The following is a 14,198-nucleotide window of genomic DNA, read 5'->3' as shown; positions in this document are numbered from 1 at the left end:
GCAGGGTGTTGGACAATGGGTTCCCCAACCATATCTCCTTAAACCATTCTTGTAAGGATTCTAGTCCTTGAAATGAGGCAGGAACTTGAGATTTCTCAAGGATGTCAGCACCTTGGAAGTTTCCAGGATAATTGGTGCAGACCATCAAGATGTGGTATCATTGATCATTGAGAACTTATACATTTGTGGAATGGAAATCATTTCTGTTGATGAAGTATGCAGTCTTATGATCTATCCCTCTCAATGCAGTGTGTGCAGAGTTTAAAACAGGGAGAAAGTGAGGACTGAAGATGCTGGAGATCAGAGTTAAAAAGTGTGCTTCTGGAAAAGCACATTTGGTCAGTCAACAGAAAGTCAACGTTTCGAGATAAGCTCTTCATCCAGCTCTTCCTGATGAAGAACCTACGCTCAAAATGTTTACTCTCCTGCTCCTCGGATGCTGTCTGACTGGCTGTGCCTTTCCTGCGCCACAATTTAGAGTCTGTAACACCCAGCATCTGAGGTGAAGTTGGCCATGTTGGCAGAGCTGGCTGTCTGGACTGCAGCATTGACCTTGTCATGGGGAAACACAATGAAGTGACATGATCTGGCACAAGTAAGACCCTTAATGCATTTGTGGGTTGAGGATTAAGGCATCCCACAGAGTCTGACAGTGGATCCCTGGGAAGTAGCCAGATCGCATGCAGATTTAGTTCAGTTCTGACTTTGACTGCCATCAGGATAGGGTGGTCACCCACCCCTTCAGATTGCACGGCCTGCTCCAGCAGATACTGTAGTTGCCCTGGGACATCCTCAGTCTGTGGCAGCAAAGCACCTCATTCATCTGGAGGAAATGCCATTGACCACGATGGCTGTGGGGCTGCCTGTGCCACCTATGCATTCTGAAAGGACCTGATTTCTTCATGTGGAGACTGTTCAACATCTGCTGGAGATTGCTCCTGGTTCTGGGCTTGTTGGCACATTGTAACCTCTTTAGTTTCTCCCCATCTTTGTAGCGCCATGTCCACAGCGATGATGACCACTGTTGAATCCATTGGTCATAGCTCCAATAAACTCTGTTGAGAATATCAGAAACAGAGCAAATTCTTAGTAATGCGAGCAACCAGCATTCACACCACACACAAATGATGGTTCAGCAGATTTCTGCATACAATAGGACATAGAGGACACCAACAAGGAGGGCCACAAACCTTTAATATAGAGGACCTTATTCCGCTGTATGTGTTTTGAAAACATAGTAAGAAATTGTAAGTGTGGTAACGTTAATGAAACCTTGTTTCTCCACTCCCTTCCCCACCTCCCAACATCACCCAAGAAAGGCAGCATTGCATATAAGAACGTGTTGGCAAATACACACAGTTCAAAGTGAGAGGAAATCAGCTCCACACCCTTGTTGCAGCCTATGGGATCTTACTGGCGTCATTTTTAAGATTGCCTGTGAGTAACGTTACTTCACAGGGATGACTATGATCAAGCTGTAATGGCCAATGACATGGTCAAGCTTGCTTGTGACCAGTATTTGTATCTCATACTGTCCGTCTTTCACATGCACGGCATTGCGATTTCAGATGTCTTCAACCTGTACTGGGAAAGATATAATTGTCCTGTGAAGGGTCTCATGTTGCTCATGAATAGAGCCCCCATGCTCAGGCAGGATCGATCATTTAGTCTGCGCCCCCCCCCCAGGTGTTGTTGTGGTGTTTCTGTGTGATAAACATTTGCAATACTGTTGGAAATAGAAGGCCATACAGAATGAGTCACAGGTTCAATCCTTAACCTTGGTCACCACACAACCTTCATGATCCTTTCTCCCTTGCTTTCCTTGTTGACCCTACCATTTCTGTCTTCACTTTCCCACATCACCCCTTGAACCCCAAGTTTAGCCATGTCAACCATTTGAACCACCAGCAATTTGAAGTGCATTATTTACAGGAGTGAGAAAACTGGCAAGATAAATATTAATATCTGGAAAATAAAATGGATAATTCTCATAAACGATATACTTATCAGCCATTTATCACTCCTTCAATCCGTTATCCAAAGAGCAAGATATTGGCTGTGAAATTTAAACTAAATTCTTGTTCATTGTTGCTGGTGAAGCCAAAGCAGAGTTTGTGGAGACATTGTGAATTGAAATTTGTTTATTTAAACTATATTTTATAGATGCCTGAATGTACTTGAGAAGCTGACATTTTAGAATCAACTTTAATTTTATTATTGCACTTCATGTTTTTCAGATTCGTTACCATTGATGTGATATATATGCATTATAGAAACTTCAAGGTTGTAAATCTTGGCAGCTGAATTCCCCCGATGCTCCAAGTAATAAGATATAAAATATAGGAGGAAAATTAGACCATTTGGCCTATCGAATCTGCTCCACTAATTTTGACAATACTGAGCCGTGTAACTGAGAATTATTCGTTATTAGATTAGGTTACTTACAGTGTGGAAACAGGCCCTTCGGCCCAACAAGTCCACACTGACGCAACCCAAGTGCAACCCAACCAAACCCATTCCCCTACATTTACCCCTAACACTACAGGCAATTTAGCATGGCCAATTCACCTGACCTGCACATTTTTGGACTGTGGGAGGAAAGGGGAACACCCAGATGAAACCCACACAGACACGGTGAGAATGTGCAAACTCCACACAGTCAGTCGCCTGAGGCGGGAATTGAACGCGGGTCTCTGGCGCTGTGAGGCAGCAGTGCTAACCACTGTGCCACCGTGCCGCCCACAAACACAATCCATGGTTTGTGACAACATTGTGTTATTGAACTGTGCTGGAATATTGTGAGTTTCACTTTTGACATTGGAAATGGGCCAAGTATTTGAAAATGGGATTGGAATAGTCAGTGGGTGTTTTTGATCAACACAGGCCGAAGGGCCTTTTTCTGTGCTCTAGACCTGTTTGACTCTAGGAAAGGGGTGCTGGCAGATATCAGCAGAAGGGTTTCTCACCAATCTTTTCTGCAATAACCGGATTTGTAGCTGTTGGTGGAAGAAAAAAACAAAGTTATTGTTTGTGGCAAAAATATTGAATGCATAGCAACATTAAATTCAAAAATGCACTGAATGGAGAGACATTTCACAACCGCCAGGCCAGCGTAAAAGCCAATTATGGCTATTGTTTCCTCCTCATGGGCTGTGAAATGCCGGATGTTGACATGTCTGTCTCCAGGGGCTTGCTGTTTCCTGGAATTTTGATCATTTTTCTTCTACCGGTGGAATGAATAGAGGTAATTTGCTGCTGTTGTCTCTAGGTCCAACAGACACAATTAGACAGAATTCATGAAATGGTAGGTGACAGGGAGCAAGGGCCTTATTTTTGAGGATTCAGTGCACTAGCACATATTACAGGTTTTAAGATAGCTGACCATGATCACTGCCAGTTTATTTTAGGATTACAACCTCAGCAGTCTGCGATGACTCAAAGTTCAATGCTGATTTTTTTACTTGGAAATATACAAGTGCTTATCCATGATTCAGCCATGTTTTGCATTTGAAACCATTTATTCATTGAAAGAGATCATTAAATCACTTTCAACATTTTTGATGCCAAAGTGTGTAACTCAATTATCACACCATTGCTCATCTCCTCTGAGTTCCCCTCCGTCTCAAATCTTCGGCCACATTTTCATTACTTCCAAGTTCATCCTTTTTTTTTGCCATAATTCCCGTCTTCCATAATCTAAATCTCATCCTCCTTGCCCTATTGTAATACCTACCAAATGCACCCTGGTCAAATCAATGGGATGGATGCCCTAGCCTGCTGATGAAGTGTTCTGGTACAGCATTAGAATGAAAGGTACTGCAGAATTATGGTGTAAATGGATCAGGGATAGGAACAAAAGTAGGCCAATTAGTCTATTGAGCCTGCTCCTCCATTTCATACAGTCATGGCTGAGCAAACACGTCAATGCCTTTTACTGACACTATTTCCATAATTAAACAATTATCAGCTTCTCTAGGTTAAATATATTCAAGAACTAAGCTTCTACAGCCCTGTAGGATAGAGAATTTAGAAGAAGTTCCACCCCCTGGGTCAAGGATTTCTCCTCATCTTGGTCTTAATTGGCTTCTCCCTTATTGTCAAATTTTGCCACCTGATTTGAGACTCCCCAAGCAGGGGAAGCAATTATTTGCTTCTATCCTGTCTATCTCTTCCAGTACTTTATAGAATTCAATAAGGTTACCTCTTGATCTTCATAATTCGAGAGAATACAGGCTCAGTTCATCCAATCTTTCATCGTAGGACAGTCCTGCCTTCCTGGGAACAAATCTAATAAACCTTGTCTCTGGCAATAATATCTTCCCTGAGATACGGAAATCAGGTGTGTGTGGTCTTACCCAATTGCTCTAGAACTGAAGTAAGAGTCTTATTCTTAAATCCTTTTGCGATAAATGCTAATATTCCATAAGCCTTCCTAATAGATTATTGTATCTGTATCTAGCCTTCAGCGATTTACAAATGTAAATGCTTCAAAATATTTCTTACAAAAGATTTTATGATTATTATGCTTTTGCTAGATTGCATGACTATTCTATTTTTCTGTTTCTTATCTCCTTTGATGTATTCTAAATATTTCATAATTTCTGGCCATTTTGTAAGTCTTTTCTTTTATACAATCCCTATCTTCATTTGTTGAATGACTTTTTTGAGTTTTTGAACCTTGAAGGAATGTATAGTTGCTGTAAACCATGCTGTGGTTCTTTATAAACTGTCCCCTCCCTTTATACAGTAATTCCTTTTAAAGTATTTTCCGAATCCAGCTCAGTCAGTTCATGCCTCAGGCTTTCATAATTTCCCAGATGTGCTGTGCTGGTCTGGTGAGGCTGGTGTGTGGCTGATGCTAATATCATGGATAATAGGTGCCAGTGGTCATTACCAATGGACCATACTCTGAGCATTCAGTTACTGCAGTCTATAAGAAGCATCCAAAGGAGCAAGTGATGAGCTGGCGTCACTAGTTTGTACCTGGTAGAAAAATGGAAATCTGTGTATCAGTGAGGTAAGATTTACTAATAATCAGATGCCAATGCATACAAGCTTGTGATTTCAAATAAACATGTTGGACTATAACCTGGGTGTCCCCTGTGATTTTTGACTTTGTCCACCCCGTTTCAACACTGGCTCCTTCAATTCAAGTTTCACAATATCCTTAAGCTGGGAGGGACACCAGAATTGAACACAGTATCCAATATCCTGGACAGCTGCAACATGACCTCCCAACTCATAACTGGACTTTATAAGTAATTCATATTGTGCATCTGCCATGGATCCATTAAAGATGATGGAGTCATAGTGAAGGTTAGAGCCCAAAGAGTCCTCTGGGACTCATAGAATCCCTACAGTGTGGAACCAGGCCATTTGGCCCAACAGATCCACACCTGACCCTCCGAATAGTATCCCACCCAGACCCATTTCCCTACTATTACTCTAAATTTCCATGGCTAATCCAACTAACCTATGTATTCCTGAACACTATGGAGGATTTAGCATAGCCAATTCACCTAACCTGAACATCTTTGGACTGTGGGAGGAAACCAGAGCACGTGGAGGAAACCCACCCAAACACGGGGAGAATGTGCAAACTCCACACAGATAATTGCCCGAGGCTGGAATTGAACCTGGGTTTCTGGCACTCTGAGGCAGGGGTGAGCACTTCTAAAGATTCATGAAGATATATTCAGGTTTTCAAATGTCATATCATAAGTGAGAAGGAGGAACTGATGGTAACAAGGACAGCAGTGGAGAGCTGCCATCAGAGACTGCACTGCTCAGCAGAGGACATCAGCCATTAGCACCTGAGCTCAGAGCAGGAAACCAGCAGCTTGCTCTCAGTTCTGCTTAAAGTCCTGAGGTTGTGCTGCTGCAGAGTAACTGAAAGTGGATGGGACAGACTTACACAAGGAAATTTAGATGTGGGTTTCTGATATTAATGCCACTGCATACATTTTTATTGAAATTAATCACTTTATTTGAACTCTTTACTCTCCTATTTTGGTATACCTTTTTAGCATTCCTGATTTCAGATGGACAACAGCCTTCAGGTAAATTGCATGCTCAGGTTGGAGAATGAGTGAAGGTATGAATGCGATGATTGCACTTTTGATCTTATGAATAGTTTGCATTACTTGGAAGAGAATGTGTGCATATTCGGTTTTGGGGGTTTGGATTTGTGACTGGCGGGAGTTGTGCAAGAAGGTGTATGGAGATTTAAGATTGCAGTGATTGCGTCATGTTATCAGCTTAGCTGAAGCATACTTGTATGTAGCTTTTGCAATTTTCTCTAGCAGTTAGATGGGTGGCAGCAGTCAGCAGGGTCACAAGTGATGCCTCCTCACAGCCGGGTATGGACCCCGGAGGTTTATGCGAACAGAAACAAAATTGGCGGAAATGCTGCTTACCTTCCACGACCCTTTCTCAGTGCAACATTCGCAAGGCATCAACCTGACCACATCACCACGTCTGCCCTCATACCACTTTAGCCTTTCAACGTTTTACTTTGGAACCAAAAGACATCTATGGCTTGCATGCTCCAGCCAGACTGCATTGCCTGCAGCTCATGAAACATATCTGCTCCTTTCATCCTGTGCTTTTAAAGTGAAAGCTTACTTCAACTCTACACACTTCGTGAGACAGCATTCTCCCCAATGAAGATAATCAAGTTCCCATTTGATAGACTTAATATGACCAGCAGCCTCAAACCACAACCCAAACCTCAAAGAATCGACAGATAATAGACAGTCATAGATATCACACTGAAACTTGCTGAGTGGAGGGCAAAATGAAGTATATATATTCTTGGTTTAAGAGTCACATAGCACTAAAAACAAACTGTTTATTCCATATATATTCTAACAATTAGATTGCACTGAAATTCCAGAAATGATTCCAAAACATGGAGCTAACTGCCGATGAATCCATTTTGTGGGTGATACATATGATGTAACATTTTTAGGTTCTATCATTTTTGCAATTCCCAAAAGATCATCTTGCAATGGATTAATATGATTTTGAGTTTTCCCTGATGTACAGACGAGTCACCTTCAAATAATCGCATGAAATAAATGCAAAGAACTGCGGATGCTGGAAGGGTCAATAAGCTGGAAATATTAACGCTGTTTTGCACTTTACAGATGCTGCCGGATCTGTTGTGTTTCTCCAGGACTGTCTTGTTTCTTTTTCCATCTGTGTCTGTTTCTGTTTCAAAAACTATTTGCACCCTGTTTTCAACCTGTATGTCAGCAAAATCAGAATCTTTCTAACACAATCCCCCAGGACTCCGCAGTGGCCATCTGATGGCAAGGATGATACCCCATCATGCAACATTCTTTGGCCTCAGTTGATGAGGAAGTGCCTGATACAATTTAACAACAACCCTTGATTCCACAGAAGTGAAGGGTGTGGAAGAGCATTATCTGAGTAACTTTGCCGAAGACTTTTGAGGAATCCTTTACTGCCATGTCAATACGGACTTTAAAAAAAACTTTGAGGCATTCAGTGGTCTGTGAAAAGCACGGCATGAATGTAAAGTCTTTCTTTTTTAAAAAGAAAACTAATATTTTACATCGACCATAGTTTCACGGTTGCTGTTCCTGATACCACTTTTTATTTCAGACTTATTTCATTGATTGAATTTAAATTACCCAGCTGCTATGGTAAGCTCATGTCTCCAACATGTTAGCTCAGACCTCTGGGAGATTTAAGCCGATAACATAATCACTGTGCTACTGTGCCCTGCTTGGGTGGCAGCAATCTGTTTTATATTCTGCCCAATATTCCTTGACATTGAAGTTAACTTCAATTGGTTCCTCAAATTGCAAACCCAAATGACACTTTCATGGCTTGCTTTCATAGCTTATGTTTTGTGTAAAGAATCAATTCATGCCTATGTACTTAATAGCATGTATTACAGCCCTCCCTCAGTCAGCCTGCTTCACTCCCTAGTTACCTGATATGATTTGGTTGCTTTAATAACTGAAGCAAATCAGTCACTTGGAGTGACTACCTTGGTAGGAACCGAACAGAAGACCCTGATTAAAGCACAAACATACCATTTGGTCTGGGAGTGTTCCATTTATTTTCGCAGGTCTGGTATAAGGCGTTGTCCGAGCTTACAACCAAAAATCTAACACTCTTTACTTGCTCAATCTTAATTGTTCTGTGTTTTCTTCTTTATTGCTTAGCTAAGAACATTGTCTCAGGATTACTACATTCTTTATCAAACTTGTTCAGTTCTTCACCTCCTACTCTAAACCCCACTGTTACATGTGACAAATTTGAAAAACAATAGGTAACTATTTACAATAGTGATATCCATCCAACGGAAATGTTTCAGTCTGTATGTTTTTTAAGCTTTTTCCCCTTTTGTCCTGACTGTGTAACAATATAACAAAGAACTATTCAGTTGGATTACATGCACTGTACTTCAGGTGCCTTGATAAAACATTGGAAGTCATGCATTCTTTGATATCCATATTTTAAGTATAAAAGCCCCAAACTCCTCGGAAATTAATTCAAACATTTACACTTTTAAGAACAATCCCTTGATTGAAACATTTGTGTGCAAGGTCGTGCGTGTTTGATATATAAAGAAACTAGCCAGATGGTTTAATGATTTGCGCACTCATGTACAGTACTGTAAACATCTGGTTCCATTGAAAGCAGAGTTACAGCACCTCCTGGTGGATGACATGTTTAACTACATGGTTAAAAGCAGAAACACTTCGTATTTCCAAGGACGAATTTTGTGTTTCACATTTTGTAACGTGTGTCATGGTGGCAAATTAACACCACACTACAGGGGAGCGTGACCCTCAACAGAACACTTGCTAACAAGATCATATGCTAAATGTCACTTGGTCAATGGAAGATCATCTTTAATGCCCAAACTGTTCATGTAAAATGGTACACATAAGTTGTACATGTCTACTCTGCTTAACTGAAAAAAATGTAAAGTACATTTGTGTAAGACCAGAAAACCATAAGAAAATAGAAACAGGAGTAAGCTATTTGGACCTGGGAGCCTGGTCCATCATTCAATGGGATCATGGTTGATTCAATGCTCCTCATGTCTAGATTAGAGTGATGCTGGAAAAGCACAGCAGGTCAGGCAACATCCGAGGAGCAGGAAAATTGACATTTCAGGCAAAAGCCCTTCATCAGGAATTCCTAATGAAAGGCTTTTGCCCGAAATGTTGATTTTCCGGCTCCTCGGATGCTGCCCGACCTGCTGTGCTTTTCCAGCACCGCTCTAATCTAGACTCTGGTTTCCAGCATCTGCAGTCCTCACTTTTGCTTCAATGCTCCTCATGTCCAACTTCCTGCCCTTTCCCCAGAAACCTTGATTCCCCTCCTGCTCAAGAATTTATCTATCTCAGCCTTAAATGTACACAAGGACTCTGTGTGTAAACACAGCTTTCTGTGGCAAGAAGTTATAAGAACTCTCAAGTCCCTTAGAGAATGACATGGAGGTGCTGGTGTTGGACTGGGGTGGACAAAGTTAAAAATCACACAACACCAGGTTATAGTTCAACAGGTTTATTTGGAAGTACAAGCTTTCAGAGTACTGCTCCTTCATCAGTAGCTAGTGGGACAGGATCATACGACACAGAATTTATAGTAAAAGATCAAAATAGCATACAACTGATGCGATGTATTGAACAAACCTAGATTGCTGTTAAGTCTTTAATCTCCTAGAATGGGGCTGCAGGTTTTGAATGATTAATATGTAAATACCAGAACTGCTTTCAAGTCATAGTCTCGACATAACTTGAGGTTTTATTTAAAAAAGGTGACGTCTCAGCTCAGACAATGCACGAAAGGTGTAAGTTTAGAGTTTGTCTGTAAACCAACTTTGAGTCAGACTGATTCAAAGTTGGGTGTGGGTGGCACGGTGGCACAGTGGTTAGCACTGCTGCCTCGCAGCACCAGAGACCTGGGTTCAATTCCCACCTCAGGCGACTCTCTGTGTGGAGTTTGCACATTCTCCCCGTGTCTGCGTGGGTTTCCTCCGGGTGCTCCGGTTTCCTCCCACAGTCCAAAAATGTGCAGGTCAGGTGAATTGGCCATGCTGAATTGCCCGTAGTGTTAGGTGAAGGGGTAAATGTAGGAGAATGGGTCTGGGTGGGTTATGCTTCGGCGGGTCGGTGTGGACTTGTTGGGCCGAAGGGCCTGTTTCCACACTGTAGGGAATCTAATCTAATTTCCAAAGTTGGAATTTACAAAATGTCACATGGACTGACTGCCTACAGATGGTATGCTTTTGAACAAAATAGAATGTATCTGCAAATACAAATCTGCAAATGTAAATTCACCCCATAGACTTATATGTGTGTGCGTGTGTGTCTGTGTCTGTGTGTGTGTGTGTGTGTGAGAGAGAGAGAAAGTGTGTGTATGTGTTTGTGTGTGTTTGGGGGGAGGGGGGAATGGGGTATGTGAGCGTGTGTTTGTGCACGTAAGAGTGTGTGCAAGTGTGCTTACTTGATAGGGTGTATGCATGAGTGTGACAGAGTATGTGCCTGTGAGAGGATGCATGTGCGTGTGTAAGTTTGTGTGTGTGCCTGAGAGAGAGCATGTGTATGAGAGAGGGCCTGTGTGAGTGCGTGAACCTGATCATGTGTAGGAGTATGTATGCATGTGCCCGTGTGTGCGAGTGTGTCTGTGAGAGTGTATAGTGAAGTGGAGTCACTTTTAGACTGACATGAACCTAAGCGCCCGATTGAGGCCGGCCTCGTTGGTTCTGACTTGGCTATTGGCCTCTGCTCGGCAACTCTTGTGTTGTTTTGTATCCCGGAATCTGCCTCGGAGGATGGTCACCCGAAGATCCAAGCCTGAATGTCCCTTACCACTGAAGTGCAGATCAGGGATCACGATCAAACCTTGCATTTTCCAGATATGTATGACTCAGTTTCACACAACTAATGACAAGGACTGGCAGTAGTGTTAATTTTCTGAGTCACGATTTTGTAGAAAGTTACTCAGCAGTGTATAGACACTGTTGCATTGTTGAAATCCCAGCTGGAATACATCATGGATGGGAAATCAATTGGGTCCTCCTGCTGGCTGAAACTCTTCACAACAGGCCAACAAAACTTAGTAAGAGGAAACAAAAGGTTATTTTTAACAGAGTATCATAGGATCATACAGCATGGAAACAGACCCTTCAGTCTAACACGTCCATGCTGACCAGATTTCTTAAACTAAGCTTATCCCACTTGCCTGTGCTTAGCTCATATCCTTCTAAACCTTTCGTATTCATGCACCTGTCCAAATATCTTTTAAATGTTGTAACTACCTGCATCTGGCAGTTCATTCCACATACAAAACACCCTCTGTGAAAATATTGCCACTCAGGTCCCTTTTGAATCCTTCTCCTCTCATCTTAAATATATGCTCTCCAGTTTTGAAAACCCCACCCTTTGATGTTCACCTTACCTAAGCCCCTCATGATTTTGTAAACCTCTATTTGGCCACCCCTCAATTTCCTACGCTCCAGTGAAAAACATCCCAGCCAACCCATCCTCTCCTTATAATTCAAACCTTCAGTCCCGGCAACATCTTGGCAAATCTTTTCTGAACCCTCTCCAATTTAGTAATATCCTTCACATAGGGGAGTGACCAGGACGGTACACAGTACACAGTACACAAAAAGTGGCCTCAACAATGTCCTGTACAACGTCAACATGATGATCCTACTCTTGTCCTCAACAGTTAGTTGCATCTACCTGTGATGCAACTTCCAAAGTACCTGAACCTTTACGCCTTTTTATTCACCAACACATCCCAGATCCCTGCTTGGCAGGGCAGGTGACTGAGGTGTCAGTGGGGGAGCACTTTGGGGCCAGCGACTATAATTCTATTAGTTTTAAAATAGTGATGGAAAAGGATAGAATATATTTAAAAGTTGAAGTTCTAAATTAGAGGAAGGCTAATTTTGATGGTATTAGGCAAGAACTTTCAAAATCTGATTGGGAGCAGATGTTCGCACATAAAGGGACGGCTGGAAAATGGGAAGCCTTCAGAAATGAGATAATGAGGGTCCAGAGACAGTACATTCCTGTTAGGATGAAAGGAAAAGCTGGTAGGTGTAGGTAATGTTGGATGACTAACAAAATTGACGGTTTGGATAAGAAAAAGAAGGAAGCATATGTCAGGTATAGACAAGATAGATCAAACAAATCCTTAGAAGAGTATAAAGGCAGTAGGAGTATACTTAAGATGGAAATCAGGAGGGCAAAAAGGGGACATGAGATAGCTTTAGCAAAAGATTTAAGGAGAATCCAAAGGATTTTTACAAATTAATTAAGGACAAAAGGGTAATTAGAGAGAGAATAGGGCCCCCCAAAGATCAGCAAGGCAACCTTTGTGTGGAAATGCAGGAGATGGGAGAGATACTAAAAAAGTATTTTGCATCAGTCTTTACTGAGGAAAAGGACATGAAAGGTATAGACTGTAGGGAAATAGATGGTGACATCTTGAAAAAATGTCCATATTACAGAGGAGGAAGTGCTGGATGTCTTGAAACACATAAAAGTGGATAAATCCCCAGGACCTGATCAGGTGTACCCTAGAACTCTGTGGGAAGCTAGGGAAGTGATTGCTGGGCCTCTCGCTGAGATATTTGTATCATCGATAGTTGCAGGTGATGTGCCAGAAGACTGGAGGTTGGCTCATGTGGTGCCACTCTTTAAGAAGGTTGGTAAGGACAAGCCAGAAAACTATAGACCAGTGGGCCTGACGTTGGTGGTGGGCAAGTTGTTGGAGGGAATCCTGAGGGACAGGACGTACATGTATTTGGAAAGGCAAGGACTGATTAGGGATAGTCAACATGGCTTTGTGCGTGGGAAATCATGCCTCACAAACTTGATTGAGCTTTTTGAAGAAGGAACAAAGAGGATTGATGAGGGCAGAGTGATGGATGTGATCTATATGGATTTCAGTAAGGTGTTTGACAAGGTTCCCCATGGGAGACTAGTTAGCAAGGTTAGATTTCATGGAATACAGGGAGAATTAACCATTTGGATAGAGAACTGGCTCAAAGATAGAAGACAGAGGGTAGTGGTGGAGGGTTGTTTTTCAGACTAGAAGCCTGTGACCAGTGGAGTGCCACAAGGATCGGTGCTGGGTCCTCTACTTTTCATCATTTATATAAATGATTTGGATATGAACACAAGAGGTATAGTTAGTAAGTTTGCCGTTGACGCTAAAATTGGAGGTGTAGTGTACAGCGAAGAAGGGCTTATGACCGATACGTCGATTCTCCTGTTCCTTGGATACTGCCTGACCTGCTGCGCTTTTCCAGCAACACATTTTCAGTGAAGAAGGTTATCTCAGATTACAGTGGGATCTTGATCAGATGGGCAAATAGGCTGAGAAGTGGCAGATGGAGTTTAATTTAGATAAATGTGAGATGCTACATTTTGGGAAAGCAAATCTTAGCAGGACTTATACACTGAACAGTAAGGTCCTGGGGAGTGTTGGTGAACAAAAAGACCTTCGAGTGCAGATTCATAGCTCCTTGAAAGTGGAGTTGTAGGTAGATTGGAAATGAAGAAGGCATTTGGTATGCTTTCCTTTATTGGTCAGAGTATTGAGTTTAATAGTTAGGAGGTCATGTTGCAGCTGTACAAGACATTGGTTAGGCTACTTTTGGAATACTGCATGCAATTCTGCTCTCCTTCCAATTGGAAAGATTTTGTAAAACTTGAAAGGGTTCAGAAAAGATTTACAAGGATGTTGCCAGGGTTGGAAGATTTGAGCTATAGGGAGAGGTTGAATAGGCTGGAGCTGTTTTCCCTGGAGTGTCAGAGGCTGAGGGATGACCTTATAGGGGTTTATAAAATCATGAGGGGTATGGATAGGATAAGTCGACAAAGTCTTTTCCCTGGGGTGGGGGAATCCAGAACTAGAGGGCATAGGTTCAGGGTGAGAGGGGAAAGATATAAAAGAGACCTAATGGGCAACTTTTTCACGCAGAGCGTGGTACGTGTATGGAATGAGCTGCCAGAGGAAGTCGTGGAGGCTGGTACAATTGCAACATTTAAAAGGCATCTGGCTGGGTATATGAATAGGAAGGGTTTGGAGGGATATGGGCCAGGTGCTGGAAAATGGGACTAGATTGGGTCGGCATGGATGAGTTGGACTGAAGGGTCTGTTTCTGTGCTGTACATCTCTATGACTCTATT

The sequence above is a fragment of the Chiloscyllium punctatum genome, chromosome 5 (assembly GCF_047496795.1).
Source record: "Chiloscyllium punctatum isolate Juve2018m chromosome 5, sChiPun1.3, whole genome shotgun sequence".
Taxonomy (NCBI): Eukaryota; Metazoa; Chordata; class Chondrichthyes; order Orectolobiformes; family Hemiscylliidae; genus Chiloscyllium; species Chiloscyllium punctatum.
This window is presented reverse-complemented; position numbering follows the sequence as displayed.